At 38.3% G+C, this 24,440-nt stretch overlaps 1 protein-coding gene across 6 annotated transcripts in view; it reads left to right on the forward strand.

Moving 5' to 3' along the window:
* Nucleotides 1–24,440, forward strand: part of INPP4B (inositol polyphosphate-4-phosphatase type II B) — a 312,544-nt gene that overhangs the window by 57,825 nt on the left and 230,279 nt on the right. The window contains exon 1 of one of the 6 annotated variants that reach the window (XM_050330618.1): nt 24,356–24,372. The exons of the other annotated variants lie outside the window; for them this stretch is intronic. The gene's annotated coding sequence lies outside the window, so the exon portion shown is untranslated. Of the gene's footprint in view, nt 1–24,355; nt 24,373–24,440 lie in introns of those variants that run through there. 6 annotated transcript variants of the gene reach the window in all.

Raw genomic sequence — 24,440 nt, forward strand, 5'->3', positions numbered from 1 at the left:
CAGTGAGAGTACTGTGGTTTTAGGGTTATGCCCTTAGTATACAGCATACTAGAGATAATTCAAATTTAAACTCAAAATTGCTGTGTGTTACACTGATTTCTTACATGAGTGAGATGTGCACATACCATATGCAAACTAAGAATGTTAAGTCTTCTCTTCAGTGGGAAAAATGTCCAAATAGTAGAAAACATGATAAAATTAAAGAATGAACTGACTTGGATGAAAGACATCATTAAAACACTTGTTTTCAAATAGCATAAAACTGATAAAATAATAGAAATGAGGTTGTTTCTTCAAGGATAAGACTCAAAGATAAGGCAGCGGAAATTGGAAAATAAAGTACGTGCTGAATATATTTATGAAGATTAAAAATATGTACTGAACTGAAAGATAAAATTCAGTGTGCTTTATTACATTGAGTGTACTGAGGATAAGTGAGAGAGATGGCTAATCAAAATAAGGCAAGAACAACATGAATACTGAAATTATTAAAAAGACATGTTTTTATGGCATACTAAGAATCTAGTATCCTTGGCTGGATAGATGAGGGACATCTCAGAGGATTATTTTATAAATTTTCAGGACAAGGTTTTAGGCTTATTAATGACAGTAGTGATAAATTTTGTTGTGGGGTTTGGGGTTTTTTTGAGGGAAAAGTATACTATAAAACATTTACAATTCTCCTTTATGATCTCACTTCAGAAAAAGATCTTTCATTGCAATCTACCAACAGCAAGGTAGGGCAACATCCTTCAGGAGAAGAAAGAAATGTAAAATAGAACCAAGCTACCTTAAAAGTGCTTAATTATGACGGTTGCAACAATACCAGTGTAAGTATTATTTCAGATATTTGTTTCTGCACTGATAGAGGTTGTGGATTAATTAAGGATTGCTACAGTACTGGAATGTGATATACTGTTAGCTGCTAGGTCTTGTTTTATCCTGTACAGTCCTCAGGAAGGTAGAAACCTGCCTGAGCCTTTTCAGGTCTTGAAGTCACTTCGTTCTTTTTGCTCTTGCTTGTTCCTAACAGACTCAGTTGTACTCTGTGTACTCCTGCTTTGCTGCTGCAGCTGACTGGAAGCCAAGCAACAGAATAGGTTTGTTTTCCAGGAACTGAATGCTGATGTGCATCCCTCTTCCATACTTTTCATAGCATGATACAAGGAGGGTATCTGGCACAGCTGCAGCTATGATGGAAGTGCTCTTTGAGCAGATGAGATTGCCAAATGGGAGATGAAAACACTGCTAAATCATACTCTAACAGCAATCATGACTACTGGAGACTTAAAAAATGTTTTGTTGGGAGGAACATGAGTGGAATAGCGTTGGTTAATGTAAAACATAGGGCAAGAGGATCAGTAAGGGTCAGTGAAGAAAGGTGCCTAGAGAATACAGCGTCTTGAAAGGTGATGAATATAAAAGAAAATATCAGTCCTTTTTATGGATTCTTCGCTTGCCGAAGTTGGAATTGGAATATATGTGCAATTATATCTCAAGGGGTGCTTTTTCAAAGTGTTCAGCATGTGCTTTACCTTCCATGGTTCTTTTCCCTCACCTGCAACAGGGCACCTGCTGTCTCTTGTAATAGCATTGCCCTCTGCACACTGACTTCTCTCAGTAGAAGTGAGTGACCTTTGGTTCTTAAGAAACTGCACAAATTGTAGTTGAGTTGGGTCTGATTTGGTGAATAGGTCATATTCTCTGTACCAGTTTGATCCTGCTGTCCAGAATCTGATGATCAGAACTTTGGAGCAGCAACTGCTGTAATTATTTCTTCCATTATAATATTCATTTAGGTTTCTCTTAAAAAAAAAAAAAAAAAATTGGAATTATGGCAGATCCTATATATTGTTGCCTCATTTTCTTCCTGGTTTGTGTAACTGAGAGTTGGAAATGCAGTTTGCCATGTGTGGGCTTGATGTCATTAAATGGCCTGAGAGGAAGAGTTGCTTATGAAGTGTCACAATTCCAGAGCCCCCTGTCCAAGGCTCTAAGCATGAAGAGCCCCAAAGGGAATGTGCTTTCTATGTGGAAAGCACTTGGCATTATATGAAATGTTGGACTGATGATCCCTTTTTTCAGATGCCAGAGTTCTGTGTTTCCTGAATGCTTCAAACTGGATTTTTACCCCGGTATATAAGTTATTTAACCCTTTCCTTGGGCTTCATTTGTGTCAATTTGTTGCAAGGATAATATCTGTTTCAGCTTGTTTTAGTCTAGTTGCCTCATCTGTGATTTAACGTAGTTTAGTTTATTCAGGTCTTTTTGTGTCTTCCAGTTTCATTCTTATAATCTTTCTTTTGGCTTTCTTTCCTGTTTCTTGAGGGAGAGGTAGTTCTTTATTCCAGTTTTGTATGAAAATCCCAATTCTCCATCTCCCTCCTAGTTTTATTTTTCCCTATAGCTCTTTTTGCTCATGTTCTGTCCAGTTCCTCCACTTTCACCCCAACACCCTTTTCTGCATGAGCTGTATTCATTTCTCATTTTGTACTGGTGTTTTTTCATGTTCATGTGATCCATATTTTAGAGGCTGCATAATTTCAGTGTTACTAGGCATATCAGTACTATGTTGCAATTTTTAGGAATTCATTAAGCCTGATATATTTTGTGACTCGTACTGTTGTATGTTATAATTATCTCTAACTATTCATCAAGACAGAAAGACTAGTAACTAATATAATGAACTAATACCTTGCCACATTATTAAAGTAAGTTATTATTTACTTTATGTGGGAAATATTTTATGTATGTTAGAAAGGATGTTATAAGGTTGGAAAACATTAAAATGATTCAGTTAACAAACTGTAATTGCTTTTGCTGTCTACTGGCAAGTCTAGTTCTTCAAGAGATTGAATGACTTTAACACCCACTCATTGTTCGCCATGCAGTAAGAAATACTGTGCCTCCTAAATCAAATTTTATCAATCTGCTCCTAATTTAACACCCATTTAACCTTTTGAGCCTAATGATTTTTTAGCAAACCAACTAAATCAGTAGCTTATCTTCCAATGCCAGCCAATTTTTACCTCTAAGTAGAGCATTTCTTAATATTTGAAGTTGAAGATATATTGGGCTACAGCTACAAAACTACTGCATTCTTTTTTGCTGCTTAAAGGATGCAAATTCTGTGTGCATTGACAGTGACCTTACTGCTAGAATTTGCTGTGACTTGGGTTGACTTATTGACAGCAAGCTCTTGAGTTTCCTGCAGTTTAAATATAGGCCATGGAATTATATCTACCCTTCTTAATAGTAATTGTAAAGCTGATGGGTCTCAAGTTTAGTGGACTCCTAGATGTCATTTTCAATAAAGGAAACTTATTCAGAAATTTAAAGCTATTGCTGTTTCAAAAAAAAATTACAGAACTGTGTTAAGATTCTGCTCATATTAGCCACAAAATTTGAAGTGCTGAAGTTTTCTGCAGTATAAGTGCAATTGCATTCTGCTTATCTTCTATTGTGTTTGGTTTACTTCCATAGGGGCTGGGTGAGAATCACATGATTATGATTTTTTTCATGACCAGAAGACAAGGACTGCAGAGAGCAAGTGTGTGGGGTTTCTGGTTTTACTTTTTTTTTTTTTGTAATTTTATGTATTATCACGCTTGTCCATCTTATTCAGTTAGTCCCATAATTTAAAGTTTAGTAAGTGTTATCCAAGAGGCATCTTTGCACTAAGACTAATCCAAGTAGGCAGTGCAGGAGGAGGGTTATTTGCCTGTAGCTGTCTGGGAGAAAGGCAAATGTTTGCTTTGAGGTCTTCCAAGGAGCTCGATCGTGTTGCCTGAAGTTTCCCTGCGGTGAGGCAGGGTCGAAGGTGCGCTGGGCAGGTGAGGCCTCTGCACAAGCCCTCCTGCACATCTTTGGAAGACCTGCCCTTGCTCTGGAGCCTTGAGCCATTTCCCTCAATTAGGAAACTTACGGAATAGCAATCTCTTTAGTTACATAAAGGTTTCATGTTGAGAACTGTTTTTCAGTTCTCTCTCATAAATTTTTGTTTTCATCTAAACATGAGAAATATTGTGATACAAATCAGCTGTCATGTAAATACCTGTCAAAATAATAAATTATTTACAAAATCTCTCCAACTGCTTACAAAAATATGAATCAGAGTCATAAATTGATCTGTTTTGGGAAATGGCAGGTAGTATGTAGCCATGAATGGCTAGAAAGGTAACAAGCTCCAACTTCTGTAGATGAGCTGTATATTGCAGAAGAAGCTCCAGGAAAAAACAAAACAATTTCCCCTCAACAATTCTTATGAAGAATTATGTACACATTTAATGAATGAAGAAGTACTGCTGCATGTCTGTTACCCAACTTCTCCTTCTGTTTGTGGGTAGGTTGTTTTAGTTTTGGTTTTTAAAGTCCCTTTCTGTGTTTTGTCTTTGATCCTTCTGGGACAGAAGCATTAGTTGTTGGCAATTCGGAAAAATTGGCAGCTGGAATCATTTTATAGCTTTAGGTCTATTCAACTGTGCTTATTTTTGGTTTTGCTATCTAATTTGATGTATTTTGATTTGGGAATATTTTGTGGGAAGATGAATTCATACTCTAATCCTGCCATGAATAAGTAGATGTTTCTTATATGTAACTTTGTTACTGATAAATAAACCACTCTTTAGTCGTTAGTATGCAGCTTATGATACGAAAGAATATTTATATGGAAGGAAAACCCAATAAAAGAGACATGCTGTTGTCTGTAGACATAGAAAAAAGTCCTGAAGAGAAATAAGTATTTGGAATGGAAAACAGCATCTACTTAGAGTATTCCATGTAGAGAAATGATCATGGAAGATTAAAGCAAAAGGTCGACTCCTGGATTGCCAGCAGTATTCTTTACAGTTGGTGTATTGAACAGCAAGTATATTGATATTGAGGGATGGAGTTTTTATTGAAGGTCAGCAGCAGTACCAGGTAAAAATTGCATGCTCAGTCAGGTGACACACTGACTAGTAATAGTAGTTTTATGAGGTGGATTTATTTATTTTGCTATGGATTCTAAAAAAGTTCTATATCTTGAGTTTTATAAGTTTTTGTTTAAGTTTTATTATTTTGCAGGCTTAGCAGTAACAGAACGATACCTCCATCTTGCTTGTCCTCTGTATGAAGACAGGTGCCAGATTCTGCACCTGGGATGGGACAACCCTGGATGTATGGGCAGACTGGGGCAATGAGAGGCTGGAGAGCTGCACTGTGGGAAAGGGACCTGGAAGTCCTGCTTGATGGCAAGTGGAATATGAGTCAGCAGTGCCCTGGCAGCCAGGAGGGCAACCGTGTCCTGGGGGGCATCAGGCAAAGCATTGCCAGTGAATCAAGGGAAAGGATTGTCCTACTCTGCTCTGCACTGGAGTGGCCTCACCTTGAATATTGTGGCAGTTTTGGGGCACCACAATGTAGGAAAGATATTAAGCCATTAGAGAGTGTCCAGAGAAGGGCCATGAAAATAGTGAAGGGGCTTGAGGGTAAGCTGTGTGAAGACCAGCTGAGATCACTTGGTCTGTTTATCTGGAGAAGAGGAGACTGAGGGGAGACCTCATTGCAGTTACAACTTTGTGGTGAGAGGAGGAGGAGGAGCAGGCACAGATCTTTTCTCTGTGGTGGTCAGGGACAGGACCTGAAGGAGTGGCCTGAAGTTGTGTCAGGAGATGTTTAGGTTGGATATCAGAAAAGGGAACTTCCTCCAGAGGGTGTTTGGGCACTGGAACAGGCTCCACACGGCAGTGGTCACAGCTCCAAGCCTGACAGAGTTCAAGAAGTGTCTGGACGATGCTCTCAGGCACATGGAGATGTGCAATCTTGGAGATGGTCTTGTGCAGGACTTTGATCCTTGTGGGTCTTTTGCAGCTCAGGATGTTCTATGATTGTTGTTTTAATTATCACCACCCCAATGGTTTAAATGATCAAAAAATGTCAGGGGACAAAAAGGCAACTGAATTTAATTAGTTTTAGATCAGTGCAGTTTGACTTCAGCCAGCAGATCTACATCTTTTAATGCCACATGAGGTTTTGGCATAACAGGGAAAGGCCACTGATATTGTATCTGTAATGTATAATGTCTTCATATTTTTATATATATATATAAATATATAGTCTTCACATCAGCTTTTTCTTTTGCTCATTTCAGTTCCTGTTCTGTTCATAACTTCCCTGGCTCTCATCCTTGAAATTTGTCATTTGCACATTTCTGATTTGGGCAGTTGTACATGACAGAGAAGAAAAAAAATGAATTCATCTGGTGCTGATGAGAATGGATGAGGTTAATTTGTTTTCTTTGGGCACCTTTCAAGCTAATTGTCTCAAGATTTGGTATACAAGTGTTTTGTGCAGGACAGAGACTGGACTGAAGATGGGTTTTATATTATCATTTGTAGTATCTTTAATTAATCATGAGCAAGTCAAACTAATCTTAAAATTTCTCCCAGTCTCTGTTTTGCTGTGTTGTACTTTCTGATTTATAGCCCCTAAGAGTTGCCCTAGATCTACTCTGTCTTTAGACTGTAGCAACCTGCTCCACTGCACAGAGCAATTATCTGTCTGCAAAGAAGCAGGATGTAGAGATGGAAAACATGGAAAATCTCTAGATACCGTGTCTAATGCCTTCATCTCATAGTTCTTAATATAAACAAATAATTATAAGTTTAATCTTCATGGTAACTGGATTTCAGAAGTGAAAGAATTGGTTTTAAACATCCTAAAAATCTGAAAAAGTGATTTGGAAATTCTTCTTGGATCTCAGTTGTTTTGTTTTGAGAAATCTTTGTTTTAAATTGAAACAGTGATTTGGATATATACTACTGTAGCTGAGATTGGTTCTGCTGTCAAGTACCCCATTAAATTTAGGCTTTAAGCAGGATGCTGATTGTATTAGAGAGAGAATGATTGTCTTTGCTCCAAGTGATTTGTGATTATTTGTCCTAGATCAGATAGTCCACGAGGTTCTGTAAGCATGCAGCAAACTGCTATCCCTTTTGCTAAGTGGTTGCCTGTAAAAAATAAGTGTGGCATCTCAGTGTGTTGCTTTTTCAAGTCAGATATTTGAATTTATGTGTGTGCAAGAGCAGGCGTGTGTATACCTGTGAGGACATGACGTGAGGGAGGCACTGATAAAACACTTGGGAAGGCATCACAAAACCGCACGTTCAACCTGCCAAAATTATTGCTACAGGAAAACAATATATGGTGCACAGAGCATAGCTCTAAGTAGTTTCTATTCCTCTCTTTAGGTGAGGCAATACCACAGAGTTTGCCGTTTACTTTTTCTCTGAGTGACAGAACTGGCAATCCAGTGTGTAACCTTGAGGGGATGGCTGAAAAGTGCACTAGCCCAGCACACAGCTCACCCTACGCCTGCCAGTCGTCACTATTTTTCAAAACGTGTTCTAAAAAGCAATTGGCTCTCTTTTTGTCTTTACTCCAAGTTCATAAATGGCTTAAAGGATGTTAATGTGTGCTACAAGCTGTGAGCGCTTTTATGCTTCAGTAGTTTTTGCAAAGTTTCTGTTTGTTTCCCTCAAGGTGCTGTGCAGTTAAAGTACAGTCATTGTAGTTCTCAGGGCATTGTGGAGTAGGGGATTCTGTGTTCTGCTGAGGCTTCTAAAATGCTGGTGGCAAGTGCTGCTTAGAGTCAGTTTTCTAAAAGATCTATTATTTGTAATTGTGTGAGGGCAGAGTAGTGGTGGTTTATTTTTCCCATTTTAAATTTCTTTTAGAAAGCATTTTCAGATTGCCCGTTACTTAGACCACCTTTGTGATATAGTGGCAAGATAATTTCTTTAACCCTAATAGTTATGCTGCCTCTTTCTCATCAGTACTGGCAGTTAATTGGAATTCTCTTATTTAATCTGCTAAGTTTAACATGAATAATAAGTTTAACATTAACACCTTCCCATGTAAACCATCTGAAGTATTTGTCTTTACAAAATATCTAAATGCTTTGAATCATGTCGAATAGCAGAGGTAGAACAGGGGAACAGAAGAGGAGAATATGTGCTGAATGAAGACTCATCCTGTTTTTGAGGGCTGTGGGAAGTGTTGAGACATCGTTAAGGATCCTTCAAATACATACATGTCTTCTGTACTGTTCACTGGACTGTAGAGTAAAACATTATTACCCAAAAAATATTGGTTTTGAAACCTGGTAAATTTTACTTTCAGAATTTATTGGCCTTTTTTTTCTTCTGTTTCTCCTGGAGTCAATCGCTTCTAGAATGAAAATGAGATTCTAAAAATGACCAGATGGAAATGAAAATGGTAGCAGTTTACCAGGCACAGATTAGGTATTTTGGGGGTATGGAGGTATGGGGGAATTACTCTCTAAACTTTCAGATAACAGTGGAATATTAGAAGAGGGATGGTCTACTTTGATTTGTTATGGTCATCCTCTCAATGTGCAAGCAGACTCCTTTGCTTCAGGATACTTTTAAAAGCGTGTTCACTAATTATATCTGTGGGCTTTGCAGGTGAAGAACGGATGGATAAATTTTAAAAAGAAATGGAGAGCATAACATACCGATCCTGATAGTTACAGATTTAGCTAGGATACAAAAAGACACGCTTTCTTTGTAAAGAGATAATAGGAATAATATGGCTAGTGTTAGGAATCAGGTCTCCACATAATTTAGTTGTCTGCATTCAGAAGAATATTGCCATGCTAGTAGACCTACACTGTAGCAAAGAAAGATGGTTTTTAATGGCCTTGACAATAGCTGGGAAATCACCTCTGGAAATCTACATATACAAATCAAATAATGCACTGGCACATAGAAATGAATTGCTGATCCCAGGGCTATTTCTTTCAGTTTTAATAATAATTCAGCAAAATCTACTGTAGTGAAAAGGCTTCTGCTCAGATGTAATAGCAGTCCTTCCTTCCCCTGCCCCTCCCTCTGTAGCATTCAGCTGAGCTGTGCCCCTTGTCTTCCTCCTGCAGATAAGTAAGCTTAATAATTCTAAATGTAATGAAATTGGGCACTGGGCTGAGCTTCTGTGATAAGTTCCAACCAAGTCACCAATATATGCAATAATTATGAATACTTTTACTGTCTATTTTGTACTTGATGTTTTTAACTCCCCAAAACACCTAAATATCCTTTTCATCTATTCCTCTAATTAAGCTTCTGCTAAAATGAGAGAGTAAATAATCTGAGTAGAATGGAAACTGTATTCTAGTAGAAAAAATGGTGCATTTCACACTTACTTGTCCAACAGTGGTGTGAGCTGCACCTGGCTCCAAGTTGAGGGCAGAGCAGAATATAGTGGGTTTCTCCTTTATTTGCAAACTATTGTACTAAAAGTACAAGCTCTCTGGTCTGTTTTTAGTGTATTTATAATGTGTAAATTAAATCAGTGTATTTATAATTTCTTGTAGAATCATTATCAAAATTCATATGATACTTATTCTATTAACTCCTATCATTTAGCATAAGACTGGTGTTGGAACTAGCAAATGGAAACAAACCTTAATAAATTTCTTTGATCAAAGTAATTCATTCAAAATTCAGGGTTACATATACAAGAACAAACATTTGAAGAAAAGGCTAATATTCTTCTGTCAGCACTATAAGGGTTGGTATCTCATAAGCAAAGTCTGTCTCTAGAAGAGAAAATGGTGGTCATGGCTAGAAGAAAACCTGCTTCAGGCTAGTGGATTTTTTAATTTTTCTCCTCTGTATGGAAAGGACATTTAAAAGGTAATTTTATTGCATTCAGCAGTACTGAGCCTTAAGGGGAATCCAAGTGAAATAAATGAGCTTTGGTTCATTTTTTATAACTTCTGTGACTATGAAAGTACTCTTTTACTGTATGCAGTCACAAAGATAGTGTGTTCCATCTTGTCCTTGGTAGCCCTTCAAAATATGGAACCATTACAGTAAGTAAGTTCTCTACAACCACCTGAAACAGGAGTGTCAGTCTCTTCCTCCAGGAAACAAGTGGCAGGACAAGAGGAGGTGGCCACAGGTTGCACAAGGGCTGGTTTAGACTGGATATCAGGAAAAACTTATTCACTCAAAGGGTTGATCAACACTGAAACAGGCTGCCCAGGGAGGTGGTTGAGTCACCATCCCTGGAGGTATTTAAAAAATGTGTAGATGTGGCACATGGGGGCTTGGTTTAGTGGTGGGCTTGGCAGTGCTGGGGGAATGCTTGGGCTTAATGATTTTAAAGGTCTTTTCCAACCTAAATGATTTTGTGATTCCAAGTCTGTTTCATCTTTTTTTCCTGGGTCAGAGAAATGTTCTCAGCTTTCACATGAAGAATTGTGAATTGCACAGATTTTTCTTTCAGAAGTGAATTTCTCAGTTAGTTTACGTGTGTACTTCCATGTTAAAGAAAGAATTCTCTTGTGTATAAAATACTGTGTTTGTTTCTACCTCTGCTAGTGGAGAGTTCAAAAGAGTAACTCCAGAAGAAAGGAAGCTTTGATTGTTTCCTTAGCTTTAAAAATTCGGATATATTTATATTAACAAAGCAAATTGCAAGATCCCACACCTGGGTTGTGGCAATCCCAGACATGCCTGCAGGTTTTGATGGAGAGATGATTGAAAGCAGCCCTGTAGAGAAAGACTTGGAGGTGATGGCTGATGAAAAACTCAACAAGACCAGGAAGACTGCATCCAGCTCTGGGGTGCCAGCATAAGAAGGGCTTGGACTCGTTGTAGCAAGTCCAGAGGAGGCCAGGAAGTTGATAAGAGGACTAGAGTACCTCCTCTGTGAAGACAGGCTGAGAAAGTTGGGGCAATTCAACCTGGAGAAGAAAAGGCTGCATGGAGACCTCATAGAAGCCTGAAGGTTCTGAAAACCTTCCAATATCTGAAGGGGCCTACAGGGAAGCTGGAGAGGGACTCTTCATCAGGAACTGTAGTGATTGGACAAGGAGTAATGGATACAAATTGAAAGAGGGGAAACTTAGTTTGGATATATGAAAGAAATTCTTGACTGTGAGGGTGTTGAGACACTTGGACATGTTGCCCAAGGAGGTTGTGGTTTCCCCTACCCTGGCAGCGTTCAAAGCCAGGTTGGATAAGGCCTTGAGCAACCTGGACTAGTGGGAGATGTCCTTGCCTGTGGCACAGGGGATTGTGAGTAGATGATCTTTAATGTCCATTCCAACTCTATGATTCTGTTATATTTATCTATCGTAGTATGGTAAGTGGTGATTCTGTCCTGTTGTCTTTGGTTGGATGTCACTTAACATATCCCACTCATAATCTTGGACTGAAAAGAACAGACTAGATGCTGCTTTCAGTATTATTGTTCATAAACACCTATGGAACATCAAGAAAAACAGAAGTAGAAGATTTGTGGTTGAGCCCTGAAAAATAGTTTGAGATGCTGAGGTTTCTCACAAGGCTTGGTTGGAAGAAACTGTAATTGGGGTTTTACTTTTCTGGTGTGCATCTGAGTTGAGACTTGAAACAGGTTTGAGTCTTGAACATTGTATGTGTGGCTTAATACTGAGACCAGGAACCATCAAAACTCCTCTGATCTTGCTCAGAGGGTTTTAGTAGGATTTCAATACCAGTAATGTATTAGATTGTTGAAATAGACTACGGGGTTTTACTAGTTACTATTTTAAAGAAAATTATTTGGTTTTAAATCAGTGTAGCACATTGTAGTTTTGAAGTCTGTTAGTAGGTGGAGTTGCTTACTGAAACTCTGTTTTTAACCTCTATTGGCTAAATAAATATGTGGTTGCCTAATGTATCTGAAGGATTGGTTGCAGGAATCTGGATGTGACTGCCTGTCCCTGATGCCAGACACTGATGCTTGCTCTTTCAGCTTTTCTCTAATACAGTTTTGTGCAACACTTGAAAATTATGAAATGAAATAACAGAAATGAAAATTAGAATTGCTATGCAGAAGAGAGCAAAACATAAAGTCCATGATGTCAATTTTCCTGTTATTAAAAAAAGATTTAAAAGATCCTAAACGTTCTTAGAAAACACATACCAGATAACTGAGATTGTTATTAAAGAATGTTTTTGTAGTCTATAAAGCTACATTTATGTTATGATTGTGTTACTCTCCAGATCAAAGTTACAAAATAGATGACTGAAAAGAAGATTTCAGCTGTCTGAGAGCTTTAAAAGACAGGCAGTCACTGCTGTTGCAAAATGTCATTCATTAAACACAGTAGGAGTATAATATTCCAAATGAAATAAGAAATTGAAATTATTTAGTTGTGGAATAATACCAAATTGCTTGTACTTTTTCTTGTGTCATGAATGGTTATAAAGAGATTACTGGCTGAATGTTTTTCAGGTTTTTTTAGCAGCCGTAAAACTGCCATTTCAGGTCCTTCTGTTCTCCTGAGGCTCTCGCTTTGAAGACCGACACTTTCGGACTGGAGAGTCTTAAAGATACTGAGCAGGTTTTGTTGGCAGAGCCTTTAGCCCCTCTGTGTGTCTGTCTGCAAATCCCAGGCTTCAGCCTCTTGGGATTCACAAGAAGGCTGAAGTGTAGATGTTGAGGAAGCTCCAGAACTGAACATGGTGGGGCAGAAAAAGCTTGACTGTGCTGCACAATAAATACGCCAAGTTTGAATTGTGGGACGTACCCAACGTCTTGAATCCTTGCCCTGCCAGCAGTGAAGGCATAACTAGTGCAATAATTTTCTTTGACTTTTCAGAGGTGGTGAGCTAATGAGAAGCAGAAACTTGGGGAGAAATTGTGGTCACTGGTTTAGATGAGATCTTCTTTCACTTCCCTCTGTCAACAGGCAGTTCTTAAGGTCAGACTTCACATGAGCTAATCAAGTGTGAGATTAAATCATTAGAAGCAGTGGCAGAGGCTGTGAGATAAATGTCTTTTCTCTCTCTGTGCAACACCAGGTTCACTGTGAAATGGTCCACAAGGACCTTGCTGATTCGAAAGAGCCGATACTGTTCAATAACCTGTTCATTTGGCAGTAACTCAGTGTTCTGCCTGTCTGCCTTCAACTTCCAGAGAGGCAGAAGCTGAATGATGTTGTTGAGTGTAAGTGGCATGGTGGCCTTTGAAATGCAGGGTGTGTAGTACCATTGCATGCTTTGGAAATCGTTTTTCTGAAGACATAGATTCTGTTTTGATTGCAGATTCCTGTATGTTGTTGGCAACTTCCCACACTGAAGTAGTATGTCCTTTGGACTGTGTCAATGTTAAAATCTTTAAATGAAAAAAATTCACTTTTTGTAGTACTTACTTAGGTATAAAAATCGAAATGCTTAACTTACAGGAGTTTTAAATTTTGCTAGTAACTCTTCATCGATGGGTTGTGGTGTTTTTGTTGACCATAATATAAGTAATTAAGGTAAAATGGCCCTAGAATTTGCAATTAAGTGAATTAAGAACTCCTGTAATGAGGTGATTAAAGTGATTGTTGCCTGCATATGACAGTCTGTCTGCTCCATTTTGTTGTCTGCCAGCTGTTTAGTAGCAAAGTTAAACTGCTCTTGTGGAAAGGGTCTAAAATAATGTTGTCTGTGGGGAGGAATGAGAGAGTTCCTTTACAATAAAGAGAAATTATTCAGAAAGACGAAACCGGTAGAATAGAGCTGTATTAGTTTGAGTGTCCACTAATGGAATGTAGGGTATTCTTATGCAAGACAGTGGAAATAAATTGCCAACTTCAAATAAAAATATTGCCTGCTAGAAAGTAGTATTTTTTTTTCCTTACCTTTTTGGAAGGTATGGCATAAACTTGTGCCAAAACAAGTAAAATCTTGTAAGCTTCAATTTTTCAATGTGTTTCCCTGTGTTTTTGTAATTTGGAGGCTTGGCTGAGTCTACTGTTATACCTCTTGGGTTAAGAGTAGGCAAACCCCACAAATATTCATACACCTTGGTGAACCACATATCTTTTTTGGTTTTAAATTGGCAAGTTTGCACTAAGTGCAGGATAGAGATATTTCTTGGTCAACTTTCTTGCTTCTGGGGAAGGTTTTAAGGTTAACATGGAGCCTTGGAATGTATATGTTTTGAATCAGCCAAGGTTAACAATTACCCTCCATGGTTTATTCAAGGTACCACAGCTTTTGGCTGTGATATGTGTGACCCACTGTAACTGGTCATACTGATCAAATATTAGTGGTTTTTGAAGGTTTTGGTGGTACTGCTTTTAGTGATACATAAGAAGGATGAAAGGATGGAGTTCTCCACATGTGTGGATAATGAAGTTCTTTACCATCAGCCTACAAAACCTCTTCATTGCTGCTGTTTACTCAGAGGAGATGGAAGTAGAGCAAGGAATGAGTACCTGTATTTTATACTTGCTTGCTGCTTTGTGTTGTAATATTTTGGTTGTTGGCTGTGGGAATTAAAACTACACCATCTTGTGCCATTTAGAACTGCAAGCAGGAAATGTGGCACTGTGGAGACTGAAAACTGCATGCTGAGGTAGGGTTCCTCAAATTCTCTTATTAGTATTTAAGCTTAGATTTTGGAACTGGAAACTTTTTATTAAAGAAAGTCAATAAGATAGCCTTTTAGATATGGCTACTGTTTTTACTGAGGCTTGAGGGTTCCAGGTCCATTTAAGACTTTCACTAAACTACCCCTACTGAAAATCTGTGTATCAGTGGAAATCTGGTCTTGAAACCTCATGTTAGTGACTTGGTTAACATTTCTTTAAAAAAAAATCAAAACAGAACAACAAACCAAAACTCCCCAAAACTAAAAAAAAAAACCCAACCCAACAACCCTGAGTAACACCCCGCTCTCCCCAAATTAAAAACCTGTTTGTTGTCCAAGATTCATCTGTTCAACCAGTGGAAGTAGTTATCTTTATTATGGTCTCAGTTTGTACTGCAATGTCTTGTCACATTTCTGAAGTGTTCTATTTAGATTGAAGTCATAGACAAAGGCAGTCTACATTATGTCAATCTTGTCAGAACCACTGTTGAAACCTTCAGAGGAATTACTGTTTGGGTGTGTCCATAAATAGTATTATTCAGGGCTTTCTAAAGAACAGAGACAATCTGTATAAGAAGCATTTCCTTTCTTCCTCCCTATTTTTTTTTTAGATAGACTTAGCTGATACAGAGACAGAAATCTTGTTAAGCCAAGTCTCAATTCAATTGTCTTTCTTAGTTCTTTTATTTCCTCTTTTTACTTATTTTTAGTGCTTAAGAAATGCTCTTCTTTTGATGTGTAAGAAAACTCAAGAAGAGTTTTAATGTTAGAGATGAGTATTATTTTATTTGACTACATGAGGAAAATGAAGGTTTTTTGTTTTTTATGGCTTTGTGTAAAAATTTAATTGGATAATGATTTTGTCTTCATGGGTAAAGCAAGACATTGCAACTTCCTCCAGGAAAAGGCAGCAGAAGGTACCTTGACCTGCTTTACACAGGCTGCTCATCACTACAGAGGGGCAGAAATCAGACACTGAATGTAGAAAATACCAAGCAACAAGATGAACTTCATTTGGTTCCAACATTATCAGGTGTCTTAGATTCCAATTGGCTTCCTCAGCATTGCAGGAGACACTAAGCTGGGGGGAGTATTGATCAGCTGGAAGGCAGGAGTGCTCTACAGAGAGACCTGGACAGGCTGGAGAGTTGGGCTGATTCCAATGGGATGAGGTTCAACAAGGCCAAGTGCCGGGTCCTGCACTTTGGCCACAACAGCCCCTGCAGCGCTACAGGCTGGGCACAGAGTGGCTGGAGAGCAGCCAGGCAGAAAGGGACCTGGGAGTTTGGATTGACAGGAAGCTGAACATGAGCCAGCAGTGTGCCCAGGTGGCCAAGAAGGCCGATGGCATCCTGGCCTGTATCAGGAACAGTGTGGCCAGCAGGAGCAGGGAAGTGATTCTTCCCCTGTACTCAGCACTGGTGAGGCCACCCCTGGAGTGCTGTGTCCAGTTCTGGGCCCCTCAGTTCAGGAAGGATATTGAGGTGCCCGAGCAGGTCCAGAGAAGAGCAATGAGGCTGGTGAAGGGACTCGAGCACATGTCCTGTAAGAAGTGGTGGAGGGACCTGGGGTTGTTTAGCCTGGAGAAGAGGAGGCTCAGGGGTGACCTCATCACTCTCTACAACTACCTGAGAAGAGGTTGTAGCCAGGTAGGAATCAGTCTCTTCTCCCAGGCAGCTCTCAGTAAGACAAGAGGACATGGTCTCAAGCTCTGCCAGGGGAGGTTTAGGTTGGATATTAGGAAGAAACTCTTTACAGAGAGGGTAATCAGGCATTGGAATGGTCTGCCCAGGGAAGTGGTGGATTCTCCATCCCTGGAGGTTTTTAAGATGATCTAGTAGATGGTCTAGTAACTACAGTGGTAGCGGATCAAGGGTTGAACATGATGATCTCAGAAGTCTTTTCCAACCCAGCTGATTCTATGATCCTGTGACTGCAAAGATGCAAGCAGTATGCTGGTGTCTTGCTGATGGGGTGAGAGTAACCCTGTAATAAGGCAATATGTGTTACATGCAGCTTACTGATGTGGAGTAGTTTATTTTGATAGGTGGTTTACATAGCCTTGAAAAAGGAAAACTACTGGATTAGTTTCAGCCCTTAGTGACTTTAATGCAAGTAGTAGTAAAAGTCTTTGTTGGCAAAAAGGGACTCTCTTAATGTCTTTACAATAACTGAAGTTATAAGAGGAAGAAAATTGTTTTATGTATTGAAAAGTGTAGAATAGCTAATGGTATTATAATCTTAAATTTCTTGCTGTCTCCATCCTTTAGGAATTTTTACAGAAAAATAGCAGTCTGTGCTGTAACAGCGATTCTACTGAATGTGTGGGTTGTAACTTGATCCAAAACTTGAACTTTGAAATCAAATTTTTTCTTAATGTAATCCCTGAGTCACTGATGAATTGTGAGGGATCTGTTTGACCACAGGTGTTTGCTTACTGTAACATGGTTGCTTGTGACAAAATGTATGGGGTCGTCAGCTGAAAAACCTGGAATAAACCATTGTATATCTCAGTGTGCCTTAAGATTCTGTGCTTCTTAATGCACCCTCTTGGGACTTTTTTGTTTTAAAGGGTTTTCAAAGCTCAATGTCAGTGTCAAGTTAGGCCTGCTAGATGTGGTTTATCATTTCATCATTGGGTTTTTAGCAGTAGAAATACAGCTTTTAATGTACAAGGGAAATAGTTTGTATTCTCAAGCAAACATGGTCTAAACCTATGTTTTGGAACAAGTCATTACAGAAGTGTTGAAGCTGATTTTCCTATTTTTACTTCCTTTTTTATTTGTTTCTCTAAGTACAGCCTTCGTGAAAGAGATGAAAAATGAAGGTTTGATTTCCTACTTTTGTTAACTGCAGCAGAGCTCTATGGGAGTTCAGCCAATGCTGGCGTGCAGATTATGCAGAGTTAGAGGCTTTTGGGAAGAAGACTCAAAATGACCATTTTGAACTTTCTTTTTTTTTATTGTAAATTTTGTTTCTCAAAATACTTTGAAGCTTTTTAATGGTATCATTTTAGTCGAGTAAAATCAAAACCTGGGGCCAGGGACTTGTTGATCTACAGTCACACCTCTTTAGCATTTATAGTTTTCAAATGTTTTATGCTCTTTTGAGTCATATTTGTTTCAAGACTGGCTCTTGTATTACAGTGTGACAGCAGTGTCGTGGCACCGGGAATTTGAAGCTTTTTGGGACTGTACAGTCAACTGTACAGAACAATCCTCTTCACCAGGTAGTGCTTTGAATGCAGAAATACTTTCTTTCTTAAATGATAGAGAATTACAAATCTTGAGTTTTGCAGTCAGATACATTGTTTCTCTTTTAGCTTTTTGTTCTTTATAGTTGCATTCTTTCGTATGTGTGCCAGGCATATTTTGGCACAAATACTTTACCTTTCAGTGTAGTGTTTTGATTTTTTTTTTTTTAAGTTCCATGCTGTGTATTCCAAGGAGGCTGATTATTTTCCAGTTTTAAAGGGGGAGAGAGGGTGCTGCTCATGCAGAGCTTAGGTCTGATTTTTCAATTATGTCTTTAGAAAAGGAAAGGAAATGTGCTTGGTGTGGCAATAAATGTTTAATGATACTATGGTAGATACTATGGAAGCTCATATAGATACATTTTGAGTATTTTATACACTTAGGGATTTTTCAGAATAAAAAGAGGATCTTTAAAGAGTAGCTTAAAATCCATTATATAAGGTGGTGAATGTATTCTTAATATAACTTAAAAGACTATATGAAAAAGGATGGAAAAATAAGTTTAAAAATATCTCAAGGATATTTTAGATATTGTTTTCAGGTGATTTCTATGTGATTTATATAATAACTCAATGTAAAGTACTTGACATAATTATTAGATTCCCCCCCCCCAAGGTATATATGTGGTCATAAAACTCAAACACTTCAGAAAGATTGTAGCTTCTCTTTCAAATTGTTTGAATTTGACTTTTTTGTCTGATTATACTCCTGTGAGTCACTGGATAATCACCTACAGTTCGCTCATGGATGTTCTATTTAATTCTCCTTTATTGTTGTTTTATTGAGTGTCGTGATGATTTTCAAAGCGATTTCCATCTCAGCTCTGATGGGCTGATGATCTTTTAAGAGAAAGGGTGTATCCTTTGAAGGAAAGAGCAGTATATTTGTGACCAAGAGAAGAGGGAGAGGAAGGGAAAGATTCAGCTGAATAGTAGGAAAACAGTTAGAGGAATAAAACTGAATGTTTTATGAGTGGTTGAAAATGATTTCTCTAGGGCAGAGAACTGCTTTAAGGGGTGTGAAAGGAAACTTTTAGTGTTGTTGTAGCTCTGAAGAGTGATAAATGTCCCCACTTACCTATCTCACAAATCATTCAGCTTCCATAACAGTGTAGTGTGTTTAATACTTATATTTGAATTTTTGCCATGATTCATAAACTTTAAGCAGTAGTTCTTACCAAGTACATTTGTATTTGAGGCTCTATTCCCACAGGTGTGTTTTCCTACACGTATTCAAGCTGGGTTTCATTTTATTTCTGATTCATGCATCTTAGCTCTTTAATTTCCACTGAACTTTAGTTCTCAGCCTCTTATGTTGGCAACAGTGCTCCCACTTGTGTTCTGTGTTAGCTCTCTTATGGCTCTGGGTGCAATAAATAGTTCTGTAAGGTCTGTCAGTTTTTTCACAGCTGAAAACTTTGTAAGTGCTGTCATCATCTTTGTATCCCAAGGTGAGCTGATCTGTAAAGGTGAGATTTTAGTCTGAAATTATAAAGAAATATACAAGCCACGTGTTGAAAACAGGGGAAAGTAAAGGGAGGAGGAGGTGGGACACAGTAAGAGTGATGAAATGTGATGTCCATGTGACCCAGCACTGCAAGTGCAACAGAGAATTTTGGCAACACTTTACAAAGCTTTAGCACTAATGTAACCACTTGGTTAGAACTGGATTACCTGTTTTTCTGACCTCTGTGCAACAGAGCAGTCTTCCTGCCTCATACCCAGGGGAACAACAGCAGGCAGGGATCCACTGAGAAGCAGAACTCTGTGCCTCTCCTGTAACCTCAATTTCAGGTTGAAGTTACTTGTCTTAACAACGAGATTCATCATGGCAAATCCCCAAAGTCAGGAATGATGGTAATGCAGTCCTGAAGTTTCTTTTGGTTGCAGAGGTGCGGAAGGTGTCATCTCCCTGCAGTATGTCCACAACTGCTTAATTGCTTTGGCAGAGTGCAATGGTTAACAGTGATCTTGTCAAACTATGTAGGGAGCCTGGTGGCCACTGTGTCACAGCAGGTTAGTGGAAGAATAAGGTCAAGTTTTTAGTGTTTGACTCTTTGGGGACTTCATGTGCATGGTGTCCAGAACTTCTGTGTTTGATGGTATAGAAAAGGACAATTTTTAATAACAAAACAACATCACAGTGGTTTGGGGTTTACTTTCTTGTGGTTTTTTTTCATTGGTTTTGAGATAAGGAACAAGATAGTTTCACAGTTCACCTGCTTCATGTGTGCAATCCATGCTTTGATTCAGGAAAAAGCTCTACAACAGCACTTATAATGTGTGTTTCAGTTGTTTTCCTGTTCAAGTTGAATGTGAATTAATTGGTAGGATATATTAATACTTGCTTGCGTGAGGAATGCAAGATTTTTATGTGCTTTAAGAATGGATTTGCTAGTTATTTTTTGGATTAAATCTTTAATATTTAGTATGTTAATCTGTGGCTGCAGTTGAGTATTGTCCTAGATCAGTACAGCTCCTCTGAGTTATAAGTGTATCTAGAGATTATCCATTTCTTAAAACTCTTGGTATTATTTTAATGTGTGTACAGTTATTTGTCACATTCTCTTGTCAGATGAGAAGATTTGTCTATGCATCACAGAAAACTCTGTGTATTATGTTACATAAAACTACCTGAACAGTTATTCTGCAACCATCCCCAAACATAAAAAGTACTACTAAGTTCTTTCGTAGCATTTTCATTTGAAGAAGGATCTGGAAGTAGTTTACAGCAATGGGTGAATAGTCTTTCATACCAGTTTTTGGAGATGGGAGATAGTGGATTTCAAGTTATGATGCCCAAGAAATATAAACAGCATTTTATCTGATGAAGCTGGCAGCAAAATCAAAACAACATGAGAGGTAAGGTAGTATGAATTGAATCTATTAGTGGTAAGATACAAGGCTAGCTTCTTTGTATTCTAAATAAATGGATACACTCAACAATTATCTTTTATTGCAGTTAAAACTTCAGTTGTTTGAGTCCTGACTACTTTTCATCAGTGATGTCTCTGAAGAGGAAGACCTGAAATCCTATCTTGGAAGGTGGTGTGTAGTAACACACAATGCTGAATCGAACAGGCTAAACCTTCCTGAAAGACTATTAGGTGGAGCAGACCTTAGGATTGAGTATCTAAATGTGTATGTTCACAACCAGTTTGTTTTAGGACTAACATCTGTTAAGCTTGAAATGCAGAACTCAACCATTTTTTTATCCCCCCCAGAATTTCACATTTATTTGAGAAACCTTATGCTTCCCGGAAGATAGAAACCAGATTGGCTGGCTTCACATGTTTTGCTCAGGATTATAGGATATACTTTAGAGAAGCCTCTCATTTGATACTGTACTGAGCACAAAAGTATCTTATTGAGTTGTTAAGCTGGGACTTTGGGAAACATTAGATACTTATATACGAAAGTAGGTCATAGTTCCTCGTGCTTTCAGGCCCATTTTCCATGGTACTTTGTTAGTAGCATTACCATCAGATTCCATATGCTTCATGTTGGCTGAGGTCATGGTGAAACGGGAGAAGGATTTTCTCTTTTTATTCAACTCATAGACTATTTTTTGTTCTAGTTCACACAGGTATCGGTTTCAGTCATTTGAAAGACTGAGATCAAGTGTCAGAAAGAAAAGCAGCAGTGTTTTTTCTTCTTTTTTTTCCCTGTTTGCTTATCAGAAGTTAAGATGAACCATCCAGCACACACTTCTCATTCAGAACTAGAAGTGTTCTTAGTTTTGTGTGTTTTCCTGCCTGAGGAGGATGAGAATATTTACGCTGGAGTTGAACTTTGTTTATGAACTATTGAGACACCTGCAGTTCATTGAGTTTTGCTTTCCTGAGTGCTTGTTGTGGGGTACTATTGGCTGCTATTGTTCAAATATGCTGTAATTTGGAGTGCTCTCTTTATAGGTGTGCTCCATTCAGTTTTTGAAGTGAGCAGTTATTAGCAAGAATTTTGTCAAATTCTCATGCTAAACCTCAATATGAAATCTACAGTGGTTTGTTGAGACATAAGAGACTTTCTCCTCTTATGTAAAAAGGATCACCCAGTTGGTGGGAAGATTAGGCCTCATTGCTTTGGACTGAAAGAAGTTATATCAGAAAATTGAAAAAAAGTTAGTTCTTCTTTCAAAAGCATCAATTGGATTTTTATAATAGATCCTGATTTTTGAATTGTAAAAAGGTACTGTTTCTCTATATTCTTTCTGCTGAGAACCTGAGTTATATGTGGACTTTTTTTCCGTCTTGTGAACCTATCAAAATAATAATTAAAAAGTAGAAAGAACCAGATCTATGTTTCTGCAGACTAGTTGGATAATTTTGGTGTGTGTTTATGGAGTATACGCCTTTTTGAAATGTAAAGTATTGTAGGGCTGATAAGGCTGATTAGAATGTGACAGGAGACAGTGCAGGTGTAATTACTGTACCTGTTTTACTTGGAATTGTTATTTCTTGGAAATGTTATTTCTATGATATTTTTTTAAAGGACTAACCTGACAGAATTTGGTAAAGGAAATTAAAGGATATGCTGTTAAACCTTAACTAATGAATTAATGGAAAATGGTTTGTCAGAATCTGTGGGGTTGGTTTTTGGGGGTTTTTTTGGCCTGTTTAAGTTTTGTTTATTTGGTGGTTTTTTTTCCCTAATAGCTTGCAGCTTTCTTCAATAAAAGTCTGCATAACTTTTGGGGGTTTGTGCTTGAGTCATTTTTTTTGTCTTCAGAAACGTAGCAAAATTTTACAGGCTATAGTAAAAAAAAAACCCCAGACCAACAGCTTGGAACACAAGTGAGCTTAAAAGAGATGAATGACACCTCTAGAAGCTAGTATCAGTTGAGTGTTCATAGAATGGAGATATTGGTAATGGGAATCTGCTGTTTTTAGCCCCTGTGGTTTTCAAGTTCTTAAGTGTTTCAAAGATTCTTTTATTGGTCCAAGTCTCTTTAGAAGGAGGGCTTCTCTTCAGGCCTACTGTGGGATATCACTTGGATCCCTCTATAGCAGTGGCAGTGATTCAGCTCCAAGATTTTGAGCAAACAGAAGGACTTCTTTTTACTACTCTCATCCTTAGATAACAGTGAAAGTATTTAATATTGCAGAGCAAGCTTCCTGAGGGGGAGACAGGTGTTAGTTTAAATGGAAAAATTAGAGATATTTGGGATACTAAAGGAATGCAGATCTGTGACATCTGCGAGCTAACTGGAAGGAAGACTGGTAGTACAACAAGTCTTTATGACTGAAACCTAATAGTCTCTGATTTGGTGGCTTTATGGAAGTTGATTCCTATTAGACACAAGGTGCACAATGAACCTGCAGCTGGTTGGTATTATGTCTCTGTAGCATTATAGCAGTGTGCTTGTTAGGTGGGACATAGCATGTGAAAAGGGACTTGGTTAAAAATATTTGTAGGCCTCTTGCTCCCTGAGAGAGAGCTGGGTTCTGCTGTCCTCACAGCTGACCACGTGGTTGTGATTTCACATCCAGTGGTAAGTTGTTTGAATGAGGTCTGAAGCATCTTTTCAGCAGTTGTTCTGAAACACTGCTGTCACTGGGCACTTAACCCAACTGAGCGGTGGTGATTATATTGCCTGTAGTGATTGCTGTGTCAAGAGCAGAAATTGTCAAGTATTTAAGAAGAAAACCTCAAGGTATTGTGAAAATTAGCCAGCATCTCAAACTGGTTGTCTGAAGCAGAGAGAGCCTGGTTGCTTAAGTAGTTAGCTCAGAGCATTTACTCGACACCTTCTTAGACTCTAATAAAAGTTGTTCATAATCTTGATATAATCTTGTCCTTATGAAATAACAGGATAACCTGAATTCTTCCTGTACTGGTTTGAGTAAGGACTCTGGTTTCTGTTTGCTGCACTTCTACCATTTTAAGCTGCTTCTTCATTTTTGGACATCATCAGTAGCATGGGCACATCTCCAGAGGGCAATCTGGAAACTGAAATGAGGTTATAGTTTCTTTCAGGACTGAGCTAGGATTTGAATGCTTTCTATTGATTACACCATTCAAAGTGTTGTGGATTTTTTTTTTCATTTGAAAGTGCTGGTTTTTTTCTAACATCTAAAGATGTATTATGGCTCTTTCTATAAGAATTACAAAACTTTGTTTCTATATTGTGAGGAATTTCTAAACAGAAGTGAAGTGTAGTTTGTCATGGAGGATCTGGAGAGCTGTCATTCCAAATATTGCACAGAAAATTATCTTGAATTTTTATAATAATTTGGGTGCTTCACCGCTGTAGGTGGCATTTGAATGTACTATCTGGGATTTAGTTCTACTGCTAAGAATGCCCTGTGATCTTTTATCTTTAATCATACCTGCCTTTCTTTTTCTCATCTCTCAATCAAAGTCTTAGCACTGCAACATAATGGAACCATGTGATCGTCAAGTTTAGCACTGGCATGTGTGTTCTCTTGAAGTTAATTGTTGTTTTATGCAAATGTTTTGGCAGTTCCTAATGTTAATATGGTGATTATTTCCTGATGAAAAACAGGTGAAGCCAAAAGCAGATTGCAAGCTCACATTACCTTGCACCAAAATGAAACTGTATATCTGTTCAGCTAGTGGTGAGGCAGATGTTCTTCGAATTTACAACAACATCTCACAGCCACCGGGATTAAGAAGTACTTTTTTTTTGCAGGGTCCAATGTCACTGAAGCAGCTGTGACTGCATTGTGTATTCAGAAACTGCTGGCAGCTGTGGTGGAATAGAGGTGGTGATAATTCCAACAGGGAGTACAACGTGTTGGACAAGGGGTTTTGTCTGTTCTTGGGCTTCTGT

This window comes from Myiozetetes cayanensis, unplaced genomic scaffold (genome assembly GCF_022539395.1).
Source record: "Myiozetetes cayanensis isolate MyiCay16 unplaced genomic scaffold, myiCay2020 scf42, whole genome shotgun sequence".
Classification (NCBI taxonomy): domain Eukaryota; kingdom Metazoa; phylum Chordata; class Aves; order Passeriformes; family Tyrannidae; genus Myiozetetes; species Myiozetetes cayanensis.